The sequence below is a fragment of the Xenopus laevis genome, chromosome 3S, assembly GCF_017654675.1.
Source record: "Xenopus laevis strain J_2021 chromosome 3S, Xenopus_laevis_v10.1, whole genome shotgun sequence".
NCBI lineage: Eukaryota > Metazoa > Chordata > Amphibia > Anura > Pipidae > Xenopus > Xenopus laevis.
The window spans coordinates 118,977,773-118,991,695 of record NC_054376.1 but is presented as its reverse complement, the minus strand read 5'-3'; positions in this window follow the sequence as shown (position 1 = coordinate 118,991,695).

Below are 13,923 nucleotides of genomic sequence, written 5' to 3'. Positions count from 1 at the left end.
CCATTAAGAAAATGCAGATAAAATACAAAAAAATTAATATCTAAAAGTGGCCATATATGGGAAGATTTGCTCGTTTGGTGAGGTCATCAAATAAGCAGATATTTCATGGATATGCCCACCTTGAGGTCAACAATTGGATCATAGTCAGCCATATATTAGTCAAGTGGAGACACCGGAGGGCCCCATAAATGGGCTTAAATCTGCCCATGTATGGCCAGCTTATGACAATGAAAGACTTCTTATTTCTAACAAGAAATTCACCGCCCCAAAGATGACCATGCATGCTGATTTGGACCTTTAAAACTGATTTGGCAGCTTATCTGCCCTTGTATGGGGCCATCCCATAGGCCTAACCAATTTGGATCAAGATTTGCATTTGCTCATTTATGCTGTTTTTTATCCCACCGGTGCATAGCTGCCATTATCATCTGATCGTTGACCTCAAGGGGTTAAGTGTTAAGAAACACATAAGAAACACAAAGTGTTAAGAAACACATAACATTCCAATAGTAAATCATACTTCCATCCTGTACACTTTTTTACATTTTTTCTTTGCATCTCCACATTCTACTATGTCACTATGAAAGTCAAGCCAACTTGATTTATGAGAGAGTGCTGGGATAACACAAGGTCATGTGCATTAGAACCTATATGCTGAGGCTTTATTAATTATTAGCTTCTTTAATAGTTACTACGTTGTATCACTTTGTTTCTACACACGCCTTCTCCTTTAACCTGTTGTACAAACCACTGCAATGTTTTGGGGTAAATGGGACCCTAGAAACCTGGTAATAGTGTAGACTCCATATAATAAAGAGTTGGAAGCCAAATCATATTCAAACACTACCAGTTGCTCCTAAGCAAACATTGCCTTTTACAACATATGGGAGTTTCTCTACTAAATGGCATACAATATCAGCCAAGGTCTAGTTACCCATAGCAATCAATCAGTTGAGTAGTAAATGCTGGTGATTATTAGCGATGGATTACTAGACTAGTAGCAAACATTTACCTTCCTAATACAACTTTACTACATCACCCAACTCTATTAATATTTATTCTATCTCATGGGAATCAGATGTTACACTTTTCCATGTCACCATTCACTTCTCATCAGGTGAAAGACACCTTTTTACTTCTTGCATTTTAGCTTCTCTTTAAGAAATCATTTGCAGCATGGGGAAAAGAACGTGAAAAAAGGAAGTGAAGTTATTCGCTCAAGCCAACATTGTCTTTAGTAAATAAAGATGAAGTGAGTTTGCATATGAAAGGGCTCAACATCACTCCAACTGAACCCCCCACTACTCTCACGTCCTACAGTTACCTGATGGGTTGGTCTAGTGATGCCCAGCCCCACGTTGCAAAGCCTTCAGCTCCTGTCTCAAGCAATTCTGTATTGAGATGCTGCCAAATTTGGATGTTGTGGATCGGGCGTGCTCCCTGCCAGGTCATTCTCTTCTCTCTTTGTAAGAAGCATCGGGGCTCCCCGAACAAAAGGAAAAGGAAAGGGAAGTGACTGCAGCTCAGATAGCAACTCCAAGCATTGACCAATGAGGCTGATAATATCAGTTAAAGTTGGAACTTATCTCCAGCAGCACAAAGTCACAAGAAACACTTGAACCTCAGATTTCTCCCTGTGTCTTGATAAGCCATTCATACGGAAAGAACAAAATGTTCCAAAGTCACATATACATTGTGACTACATGTGCTAGTTTTTTGGGGGTTTTTTAGAGGGGGGGGGACATGGTCTGTATAAATGATAAGAACAATAAAAATCTAGCTTTAAAGTCAACCTGCATAATGGTTGCTAAGATCACTGACCCTTGCAACCAGACAGCTTTTCAGCATCAGGTTGAGGAGAACTGAACTGAAAGGTAGATTGTTTGGTCAAGTTTTTTTATTGACCACCACTGTTACTTTTGTCAACATGACTTCTCCTTTAAATATTTCATGGCTTTCAAGGTAATCAGCAGGATGAAATGTGAACTGCATTCTTTTCAACAAATAATGACATACAAAATTAAACCATACACAACTCCATACAGGAGCCTTAAAACATTTTAACCATATTCTGCTTAATTGGAAAAGCCCATTTCTTATGCTACTTTGTCATACTGTCCAAACTTAAAGACCTAAAATGGGTGGGACATGGCAAAAGTGGGCAGGGCTTAGGTCATGTCTGGCTGTAAGAAGGAGTCTGATGTCCAGGCTACTTAGAGCACCTACTGTATAATGGCTGCCTTGCTTGCTGTAAATCTCGTTGAGCCCTATGGGAGAAAAGCGCTATATAAATGATTCCTTTTCCATTTAAAGGAGATGGAAAGGCTAAAATGAAGTAAGCTTTATAAGAAGGTCTATATAAATACACCAGTAAACCCTCAAAATAATGAAAAAAGAAACACAGCATTTCTTTCCTTCTATTGTGAACACATGGGGGCAAATTCACTAAGCCGCGAAGTGCTGAACGCTAGCGTTAATTCGCTAGCGTTTGGCATTTTCGTTACTGCGCAAATTCACTAACGAACGCTAGCGTAGTTTCGCTAGTGTTACTTCGCAACCTTACGCCAGGCGAATCTTCGCTAGCGACGAAACTACGCAAATTCACGCAGTGTACTGAACGCTACCTTTTACGCTAGACTTCCTTCGCCACCTCAGACCTGGCGAAGCGCAATAGAGTAGATAGGGATTGTTTAAAAAAAAAGTCAATTTTTTTTCTAAGTCCCAAAAAAACGCTGGCGTGTTTTCTACATGATGGCTGATAGGCTGAAAAAGATCGAAAATTTTTTGGGGCTCCCCTTCCTCCCCCCTACATTTCCTGACTCATGGCAACTTACCTAGACAGTGGGCACATGTGTAGGGCAAAATAAAAATTTTATTTGCTGATTTGAAGGTTTTCTAGGCATTTGTAGTGCAGATACGTGTTCCTCCAGTGAAATTTGAATTTCGCGCCGTATGCAAATTAGCCTTCGCTAGCGTAACTTCGCTTTATATAGCGAATCAACGCTAGCGCAACTTCGCAACCTTACGCTACCCCTGTGCGCAACTTCGGATTTTAGTGAATTTGCGGAGCCCTGGCGAAACTACGCCTGGCGAAGTGCGGCGAAGTGCGGCGAAGTTGCGTCTGGCGCAACTTCGCATCTTAGTGAATTTGCCCCATGGACGTCTATATCAGACTTCCTGTTTTCAGCTTAAACCTCCAGGGCAGGGCTTGAGCATGCTCAGTTTGCTCTTCTCCCCCCTTCCCTGCTGTAATCTGAGCCCTGGGCTATGAGTGAGCAGGGAAAGACTCAGGCATGAAGTGATGTCACACCAAGCTAATATGGCAGCTGCTATCCTAAACAAACAGAGAGAGCTTCTAGAGCTGTTTACTCAGGTATGGTAAAGCATTCTGCAGAATAAATACAGTGTTATTGCTTGCACTATTGTGGCTAATCTATTGGCAATAAACTGCTTTGGTAGCTTTCCTTCTTCTTTAATTAGGGCTAAAGCAGATTAAGGGCATGGCCAACTTTCCAAATTAAACATTTGGGAGCAAAGCACAGCCATGATATTCAAGGGGAAGTAAAACAAAGAGTAGTGTTTACATATATATGTATATACTTTCTGGCAAAGATTGGTCCTGGCACAATTCTTTCACAAATCATTTGTACCAATGTCAGCAAACAGCATTCTAATGGTTATCAGATATTGGTGCAAATCAAATGGGTTTGCATCTATATCAGCAAACAGAATTATGTTATCACCAGGTTGGACAAAACCACCAACTGAAATTCTCCCTTAATGTAAATATAAAAAGAAATAACACGCTAAAGGGATTTAAAGGAACAATGCACACCCAAATCCAACTTATGCTTGGATAAAAGCAACGGGAAACAGCAAGGAAGCTTACATCTTTGTTCTACCTAGACGGCTAAGAAGAGCTAATCATAAATTTGTAAGCAACAACATTGTTTTAGTTTCTTGTGTCTGGAGGCCAATCCAGCTCCCAGGGTGCATTATACAATGCTTGAGAGTAAAGTACAACGTATATCCTGCTACACAAGGTCAAACACTCTGTAACGCTTTGTCCATTCTTTTCTGCTCTTCTCCTATTTGCCACCCTTCTGGTTTCTACTGTCCTATTCTCTCCTGACCAGACATCAGGCCCTCATTTTGGCCAAGGCTATTGTTACACCAGGCAGATTTTCTGATGGCTAAAAATAAGGAAAACACCTAAAACTGCCATGTCTGTCTCCCACAGACTTTTAAGGAAATAGCCTGTCACTGCCAGGGCAAGGCAAGCCAGCAAGCAGCATAGCCTCCAGCATACATACTCAAAGGTTTGATTACAAACGGGCCCATGCGTGACCAGGCTCAGCACTTGCTCAGCCAGACTAGGGGTAGGCAATAGGGAAAGTACATGCCTGGTGCCCCCAAGCTTTGTGCCCTAGGCATGTGGCACTTCTGCCTGCGTCTACTTCTGACCCTGGTCACTGCTGACAAACTTTTAGCACCACCAAAAACAGCCCTTTCCCCATATTGAATCTCCAACGCCAATGGGGAGAGGGTTGCCTTCTTGTTCAGTTTCTGGGTCTGATTACCGACAAGTTACAAAATAATAACATAAACTTTGCCAAATCCTAAAATATTCCACAACAATTTAGAGCAAACCTTCCAATTGCAGTGAAAAAAAAAATAGTTATGGACAGAGAGGACAGTGCACAAAGTTGTATGCAGACAACTATTCAAAGATATTCAAATCGGCCATTCAAAATGGACATATGTATCCTTTCTGACTGTCCAACTAGCGGCCCGTCCCTGTGTGGCCCCCCTACATGAAAATATGCTGTATCAATACAGAGATTAACAAACATTGTTTACACCTCAAATTCAGACTCCTGTTTTGTTCATACATGTAATCCCCCTTCATTGTTTACACTTGTATCATCTCTATTGTTCACACCCTAAAGCCCTGTTCAGAACTCAGTCACAGCCTGAAACTGCCCACATTGTTCACCTGTTCACACTTTATAAAATTCTGAGGAGGCACCAGCACTGTCTCACTGTATGTAGCACATCTTAGAGTGGTTCTGATAGGTTTCCCTGTCTCCTGCTGTGTTCTGCCTTTCCTATGCTTCCAGTGTGTCATACTCTGCCTGCCGTACTCTGCCTGTGTGTGTCCTACTCTGTCTGCCCTATGCTACCTGGCTGCCTGTCCTATGCTCCCCGGGTGTGCTATACTCTGCCTGCCCTATTCTCCTTGGGTGTGCCATACTATGCCTGCCCTATGTGTCTGTGTGTTCCATACTCTGTCTGTCCTATGCTCCCTGTGTATGCCATACTCTGTTACCCTATGCTCCCTGTGTGTGCCATACTCTGCCTGCCATATGTTCCTTGTGTGTGCCATACTCTGCCTGCCCTATGCTCCCTGTGTGTGCCATACTCTGCCTACCCTATGCTCCCTGTGTGTGTAATACTCTGCCTACCCTATGCTCCATGTGTGTGCCATACTCTGCCTGCCATATGCTCCCAGTGTATGCCATACTCTGCCTGCCCTATGCAACCTGTGTGTGCTATACTCTGCCTATCCTATGCTCTCTGTGTGTGTAACACTCTGCCTACCCTTTGCTCCCTGTGTGTGCCATACTCCGCCTGCCCTATGCTCCCTGTGCCTGCCATACTCTCAGAGCCGGGCCAAGCCGGGCAGGCACCCTAGGCAGCCTGCCCGGCTGCTGTGCCGACTGGATGAGCGCTTCTGTGCATGCGCAAAAATACGCTTCTGCGCATGCACAAAAAGGCGTTCCTGCGCATGCGCGAAAAAACGCTTCTGCGCATGCGCAAATTGACGCATGCATGGCACAGTGGGCGGTCGGCAGAGAAGGGGTAGGAGTAAGTACGTGCCTGGCGCCCATCCACCTTTGCGCCCTAGGCACGTGCCTACTCTGCCTACCCCTAGTTCCGGCCCTGCATACTCTGCCTACCCTATGCTTCATGTGTGTGCCATGCTCTGCCTGCCCTATGCTCCCTGTGTGTGTGCCATAATCTGCCTGCAGTATACTCCTTGTGTATGCCATACTCTGCCTTCCCTATGATACCTGTGTGTGCCATACTCTGCCTATCCTATGCTCCCTGTGTGTTTAACACTCTGCCTACCCTATGCTCCCTGTGTGTGCCGTACTCTGCCTGTGTGTGTCATACTCTGCCTGCCTTATGCTCCCTGTGTAAGGTGTTAAATCATGTGCTGGGCGTGATGTCTTATCCACAGAGGAGCTTGAGGCACATTTAAGAGTATGTCTTAATATGACTTTTTCACTTATGAGTGATAAATGATGCAGTGAGCACAGACCATTCGTTTTTTTGGTGTGCTACCACAATTAATGTGGACATGGTCTTGTGGTAACATGGTTGTGGTTTAAAGTGGGTGTGTTTAAAAACAGGGAGTGGCTAATACTTTATAACTATGTATACTGAGCTGCTCTTTATCACATAACCCAACAAGCTGCAGCTCAGGGAAGGGTTTGTTTATTCAGAGGCCTCCCTTTTTCTTGAGTGTGCTCATACAAATTAGGAATTATAATGCAACTTTACTTTCAATTAAAGATTTTGGCCTATTAAATGCAACAAAAAAAAACCTGGTAAAAAGTATGTTCAGAACAAGCCTTATTCACTGAACTCAAGAAGAAGGCTGCTCTAGTAGAAACCATAATAGAAGTGTGAAATGGATGGAGGGCTGTCATTTCAGAGGCATAGGCTGTTGCCAGTGGGGACACTGCGTCTGTCTGTCCCATTATAAAGGAATTGTTTACCATGGCCTTTAAAAATTTTCGTGCACAGCTGGTAAAGGACAATATTTAAAATCTGAAAAGACTGCACAGCACGGATGTAAAATAAAAGCACAAAATAAATACATAATTAAATGTTCAATTTCAAAGGGCAGTTAGTTCTTTTTCTGGTTTCACATGTGTCTCATTAGTGGTCATAAGTCTCAAAATTGACACAAAGGTTAAAAAAGGGATTTAAAGTGATACAAAATGTTCTTTTAAAAATATTAATCTTCATTAAAAGTTCCATATAAGTCATGTTGATCCTTTTTCACTGTAAGTAATTGTTACTTGAAGTTCCTAAACCTGACTGTTTTGCCAAGCTGACTGTCTTTTCTCAGTCTGTCAGTTAGAGTTTCTAATGCTAATGGACTCCTGCTGCACAAATATGGCAGCCCCCTCATACAGGAACATGGGTTTAAGAAAGGTGATGATAAAGCATCAGGCAAATATTTTTATGGCAAAATTATAAATAGACAATGTTATGATCGATTATAAAAAATATTTATTTTTATGGTGCCAGTATCTCTTTAAGGGCTATTGTTGCAGTTTTGTACTGCCTGCTTCACCCCTTCCGTCTCCCTCTACATAATAATAGCGCAAGGTTCACAATGAGATGAGGTTAATAGGGGTGCCAAGCTATTTTTCTATGCTAATAGAATGAACCCTTCCTAACTAACAGCTGTGTTGCTGCCTGCGAGCTGCCAGTTTCCATTTTCTTGGCTGTTTCCAGCTATTGTTAAAATTCAGACTTCCTTCCTCTCTCCAGATCTCCCATGCGCCCATTCCCTCTCCATCAGCCTAAAGCATAATAAGCCTTCTCTCTGCTTCTCCACCTCACATATTCACATTTATATTGCTAAGCCCTCCCCGAGCCACAGTAAGGGTCCACCACCTGGAACAGGCATCTGAGACACAAATAAAGCCTTTGAGGCAGAAGAATAACCACAAGAGATATTGCCTGTAGCTGCATCTGGAGGGAAAGGATGAAAGGGATTGCAGCAGGGAAGGAATCCATCAGACTTTTTTAATGGGACCTTACTTACAACTTGTCTTACACTTTTCTGCACCGACAATATTTAAAGGGTTTGTTCGCTTTAAATTAACTTTTTTTTTTAAAGGTTTTTATTTTTGAATTTTAATGGGAATTGGATAGACAAAACAAGACAAAACATGTCACGGTTCACATGTACAGTTATGCAATACATCCTGCAGCATAATATCAATACATAGTGCAATCAGTATCCAATTCGATCCATGCTATGGAGCCTACAGATCGCCAGCCCTAGGGGTTAAGGACCCTGTACCAGGGAAGAGGAAGGAGTCATGCCTTGTTGGAATCTAGACCCTACTCTGGGATTTCCACCAGGTGTATATCCAGCCATGGGCCCCATATTTTATCGAATTTGCCTGAGCAGCCCCAAGCCGCATACGTTAGTTTGATTGAGGGCAACTCTTTATTTACTAGGCTGACCCAAACCTTCAGAAGTGGGGCTTCTTTTCCCATCCATCCAATTATCAACACCTTTTTGGCATAGAATACTAGTGTTCTCATAGGCAGACCTCCGTGGAGCACGCCTGAGGTAGGTTCAAATTGTCTGCTAAATATTTTATGACCTTCTCCCAGAATCTATGCACTGATGGACAGTTCCATGCCAGGTGTAGAAAGGACGCCCCAGTTTCCCCACATCGTGGGCACATACCTCCAGCCTGCCCTCCCATCCTCTGGATTTTCACCGGTGTGACATATACTTGATGGGCAAATTTAAATCGGATTAGTCTATACCGTAGTGAAATCAAATCATTATACAGCGAGTCAGTGGCGTCTACGCATTGCTCCTCACTAAGAGTTGGCAAAGATTGCTGCCATCTTCTTTGAGCTCTGTTAAAGTGTGTGTGTGGGGGGGGGGTTAGTGGCTACCAGTGCCTGGTATAGTCCAGATGTTAATTTAATTGGCTCAGGGTTATGCAGTATCTGTTCAACTTGGGGGGTGACATATTCTAATTCTAGGGAGGAGAATTGTGCTCTGAAAGCATTTCGGAGCTGCAGATATCTGTACAGTTGCAAGTTTGGGTTTCCTAGTTGCAGTTTCAATTGCTGGTAGGTGGGGAAGGACTGGTCTATCAGAATGTCACCTAGGAATCTCACACCCATTGGTGGCCAGTATGAGAAGTCTTGGGAGTGCTTTCAAGTGTGGAAGATTAGCGTTCCGCCAGAGAGGCAGAAAGGGGGAGATTATTGGTACAGGCAGTTCTCCAGGCTCTGAAGGGGGTGGTCAATGTAGAGGGGCAGTCCTCATAATTTAAATGAACTTTTAGTATGGTGTAGAGCAGGGGTCCCCAACTTTTTTTGTAAACATAAACAGAGTTGGGGAGCAACACATGAATGAATCAAATAGGGCTGTGATTGACAATATGCATACCTCCCAACTGTCCCGTGTTTAGAGGGACAGTGCCTCTTTTGACAGCTCAACCCGCAGTCCCTCGTTTGTACTGGAAAGTCCAGTTTTTCTCTGCACTGAACAGCCAGAAAAAGAAACAAAGTTTTAAACTTGATTGGCTTATGGCAGAGAGCCCAGAACAGCTACAGCAGGAGATGAGATACTTTTGTAACAACTTCGAGATAAGGAAATAAATAATTGTATCAAGATAAGATAACACGTCCCTTGGGAAAAGATAGACTTTTTTAAATCAAAGGTCGAGGTGAATTTCTAGCTATTTTTTGTGTATTTCGACTAGAGAATAGTCCAAATTTAAATTTAAATTTGAATATTGAAATCTATCATGTATTGTCTCTTTAAAAATTCGACTTCGACCATTTGCCATCTAAAACCTGCCGAATTGCTGTTTTAGCCTATGGGGGACCTCCTAGAACTTTTGCAGTCAATTGGTGGACTTTGAAAAATCGAAGGTTTTTTTTGGGGGGAAAACATTGATTCGAATTCGATCGTATGCGCTATTACTTCGATTCATACAATTTGAATTCAGACGAATTTGAATGAATGCAGACTATTCACCCGCAAAGAAAAATTTTACTTAATTTCGGTTGGTCTTTTTGAATTTGAATTTCGACGTTTTTGAAATTCGAAATTCGACCCTTGATAAATATGCCCCTTACAGCTTAAAGGGCAATTCACCTTCATTAGCAAAACTGTAATACATAGTAAGTAAGGTTGAAAAAAGACACACGTCCATCAAGTAACTGAAAAAAAAACACCGAAATATGTTCAAACGTTCATAACCTGCCAATTTTTTACATGGTAAATAATGGATGTGACCACAAAAATGGGCGTGGTCACAAAGTTTCGCCGCACAACTTTTTTGTCCCTCTTTTTATTTCTAAAATGTTGGGAGGTATGTATTTGGTAGCCCCTATGTAGATTGGCAGACTACAGGAGGCTTGGGTTGGCAGTACACCAGTTTTTTTTATGTAACTAAAACTTGTATCCAAGCCGGGAATTAAAAAATAATCACATGCTTTGAGGCCACTGGGAGCAACATTCAAGGGGTTGATGAGCAACTTGTTTCTCCCAAGCCACTGGTTGGGGATCACTGGTATAGAGAGTGATATTCTGAGACAATTTTCAATTGGTTTTCATTTATTATTATTTGTGGTTAGCTTTTTATTCTCCAGTTTGCCATTTCAGCAATTTGAATTTACCCTAACAACCATGCACTGATTTGAATAAGATGCTGGAATATGAATAGGAGAGGCCTGAATAGAGTAATAAAAAGTAGCATATCTGCAGCCTTAAGGCCCCCGTACATGAGCCAATAAAACCTGCCGATAGACAGAGTCGGCAGTTTATTGGCCCGTGGGTGGGGCCATCCGACGGGCTTCTCTGATCGTTATCTGGCCGACTCTCGATCGGGCAGGTTAGAAAAACCCGTTGGATCACGACCGCATCTGTGTGTTAGAGAACTAACTTAATTATTACAAATATGTTTTTTTTAGGTGGTTACTATATGCCATAAAAATATCAGCACAGCGGCAAACTAAAATGTAGGCAACGGTTAATATAATAATTAGCAGGTTTCATTGGCCTTTGTCTTATTATAGAGAAAACAAAAAGAGTTGAAAGAAATGAAAGAAATGAAACAGACAGGTGACTTGTTAACCATCCTTTGAACAACCACTGCTAGCCTAGGTCGTTAATACTCAGCCCACTTTTTTCTCAGCCACAAAACAAAAGTTTATTTACTTGCTCCTCACCTTCATATACTGGAGTCTCGGCTTTTCCAGCCTGTGCGCATGAAGAATTGTGTTATATGGCTTTGATAAAACGCAGGTTCAATCCAACACGTTAAGGCCTATAGTCAGTGTCAGACTGGCCCACCGGGATACCAGGAAAACTCCCAGTGGGCCCAGGTGTCAGTGGCCCTCTTGCTTCTAGCCATTTAGCCTTTTTCATGATCCTTACCTATTCCTTTATGGGGAAAAATGCTTAATAATGGAAAAATATATAAGTAGATATAAAAGACTAGAAGAATAAAGAGGTTGAGAGAGGAGAGGAGGAATAATAGTTTGGAAAGTGGGCCCATGGTCTAAGGTTTTATAGTGGGCCCACTGTCTTCTGGTGGGCCCCTGGCAATCCAGTCCGACACTGCCTATAGTACTTCACAGCAAAGACAAATGCACCCGTGCAGGCTGTGGCCTTGCACCTTTATATGGTCATGGAACGTCTTAGTGATTTAGCTTAGAATTTACATTATGGATACAGTATCTTACAAACCAACCTTTGAACTTTATTATAGTATCCCACTTCCTGCTACAACTTTGTTTAGTGCAGATGTCAAGTCCAACAATAACGCGTCTTCAACGTTTTAATATACAAATTGTATATCTATAAAAACCCATGATCAATTGCCCCTAGAGATGAGTTGTGGGCAGATGGTGGGCCATTCTCACCACCAGCCAAGCTAATCCCTGACCTCTCTATGATATCCCTTCCCAACCTCACTAGTGATAGGGCAGTGCTTGTTTAGATACATGTACTCACCCTACTCCTGCCAATGACATGAGACAAGGGCTGGGCAAGAGAATTTAAAAAATGGTGCAGTCTATTATTACAGAGAAAAAGGAAATCATTTTTAAAAAGTTAGTCTATGGGAGATGGCCTTCCCATAATTCGGAGCTTTCTTGATAACAGGTTTCCCGAAAACGGATCCAAAATATTAATATTTTTCAAACATTAATTCAGGAGAAAATTTTCCACTATAAACTGAAAGCAGTATTAGTATATCACTTTTCAGACTATGCACTCTCTGACTTTTTATACGTTTGAAATAATATATCAGATGTCAGTTCTCCTTTATATACTTAATCGCTTCTGCTACAGAGTTTCAGAGCCAGGAGAACACAAACTATAATCATCATATACTGCTTTTAAGGGTTAGTTCACCTTTGGTATATAAGTTACCCTTTGGTATATTATAGAATGGCCAATTCTAAGCAACTTTTTGTTTGTCATTTTTTATTTTGTATAGATTTGATGTTTGATTTGCTGCCTTTTTCAGACTCTATAGAGCTTTTAAAAGGGGGTTACTGACACCAGCAGGCAAAAAACTATTGCTTGAAGTTTGTTGTTACTTTTTGTTACTTAGTTTTCTGTTCAGACCCTCTCTTAGTCATCTTCCAGTCTTTAATTCAAACCATAGGCTGGTTGCTACGGTAATTTAACCCCACTTGTATAAAAAGGATATTGCATTTAAATTATAAAAAACAATCATATCATGTCAGAGATCGATGACCTACAGAACACAATGCTGAGGTGAAGTTCTAGGTCATAAACTCCCCAATGGCATTGAATATTCTTATAATACCCAAGAGACATCTGCCCTTGTTCACATACGAGCCCACAACACACAATGGGAAGTTTCTGCCTTTTCCTCACATTATTGCTGTGCTGCTGCTGCTGGGGCTGTTTGTATTGCTTGCGCCTTCCTTATGATAGAGCTGGGCACTCTAAAGGTGAAGACACTCTAATCTACTAGTAGTAGCTTCTTATCATGTATACAAAATGCTAGAAAATACCCTGCCATAGACAATGCTGAGAATTGCCTCTGTTAAGAGCAGCATCGGACTGGGCCGGCGGGATGCCGGGAAAATACCTGGTGGGCCCAAGCCCTCATGGGCCCTGCTGGCCCAGACCCGCTCCGCACAGTATGACCTCCACCCACTTGCCACGCCCACTTCACCCACTTGCTCCGCCCGCTCCACCCACTTGCCCCGCCTGCTCACTCACTCAGAAACAGATGAGTGTGAAGTAGGTATGCGCCGTGAGGGGGAGCGGGAGAGGGCAGAGGGATATTAGCTGGGAGGAAGGTTTGCTATCACTGGGGATGGAGGCCTGCAACTGAGGAGGGGGGCCCCTAGGGGAATGTGGGGGCCCTGATGTGGCAGCCCCGGTGGGCCCTGATCCCCCCCAGTCCGACCATGGCTAAGAGACACACTGAGACAGTTATCAGTAAGTGATCAGCATTAGCAGCATCATCAGCCTATTTTTGTAGCAGTGACAAGTAACCTCTACTATTAACTCTGTGTGTCTTCACCCTAAGGGTAGTGGCACACAGGGATATTAGTTGCCAAGCGACAAATCTTCGCTACTGTGGGCAACTTATCTCCCAGAAATGCCTTTGAGATGGCATAACTGTGGCTTCGTTTTCAGAAGATGCCCGAAGATTCCTCATGAGAGAACTTCAGGCGACTTCGGAAAACCAAGAGATATGTATGCCATGCCATCTGCGATTCACATTTTTGCCAACGGGAAGTCATTTTAGGGAGATTAGTAGCCCACAGTAGCGAAGATTTGTAGCTTGGCCACTAATCCCCCGTGTGCCACTGCCCTAAATTATAGTCCACTCAAAGGGAAAAATTTATGGCGGATGGTTTCATTGTTCCTTATGTAACAATGTAAATGTACCTTTTATATTTTTAGTAGCATAAGGAAGATATTCGATCCCGCATTAAAATTACTTTTTGCCTCTTGAAGATGCAGATGATTTACTTTATAAAATCCCCGTCCTCCCGGCCTCTTCCTGTACTGACTCCGCCCACTCTCCGCCCAGTGTCTCTGCTTCCCCACCGCAGGTAAGAGAGCGGCTGGGGAAGGGGGGAGGTTTC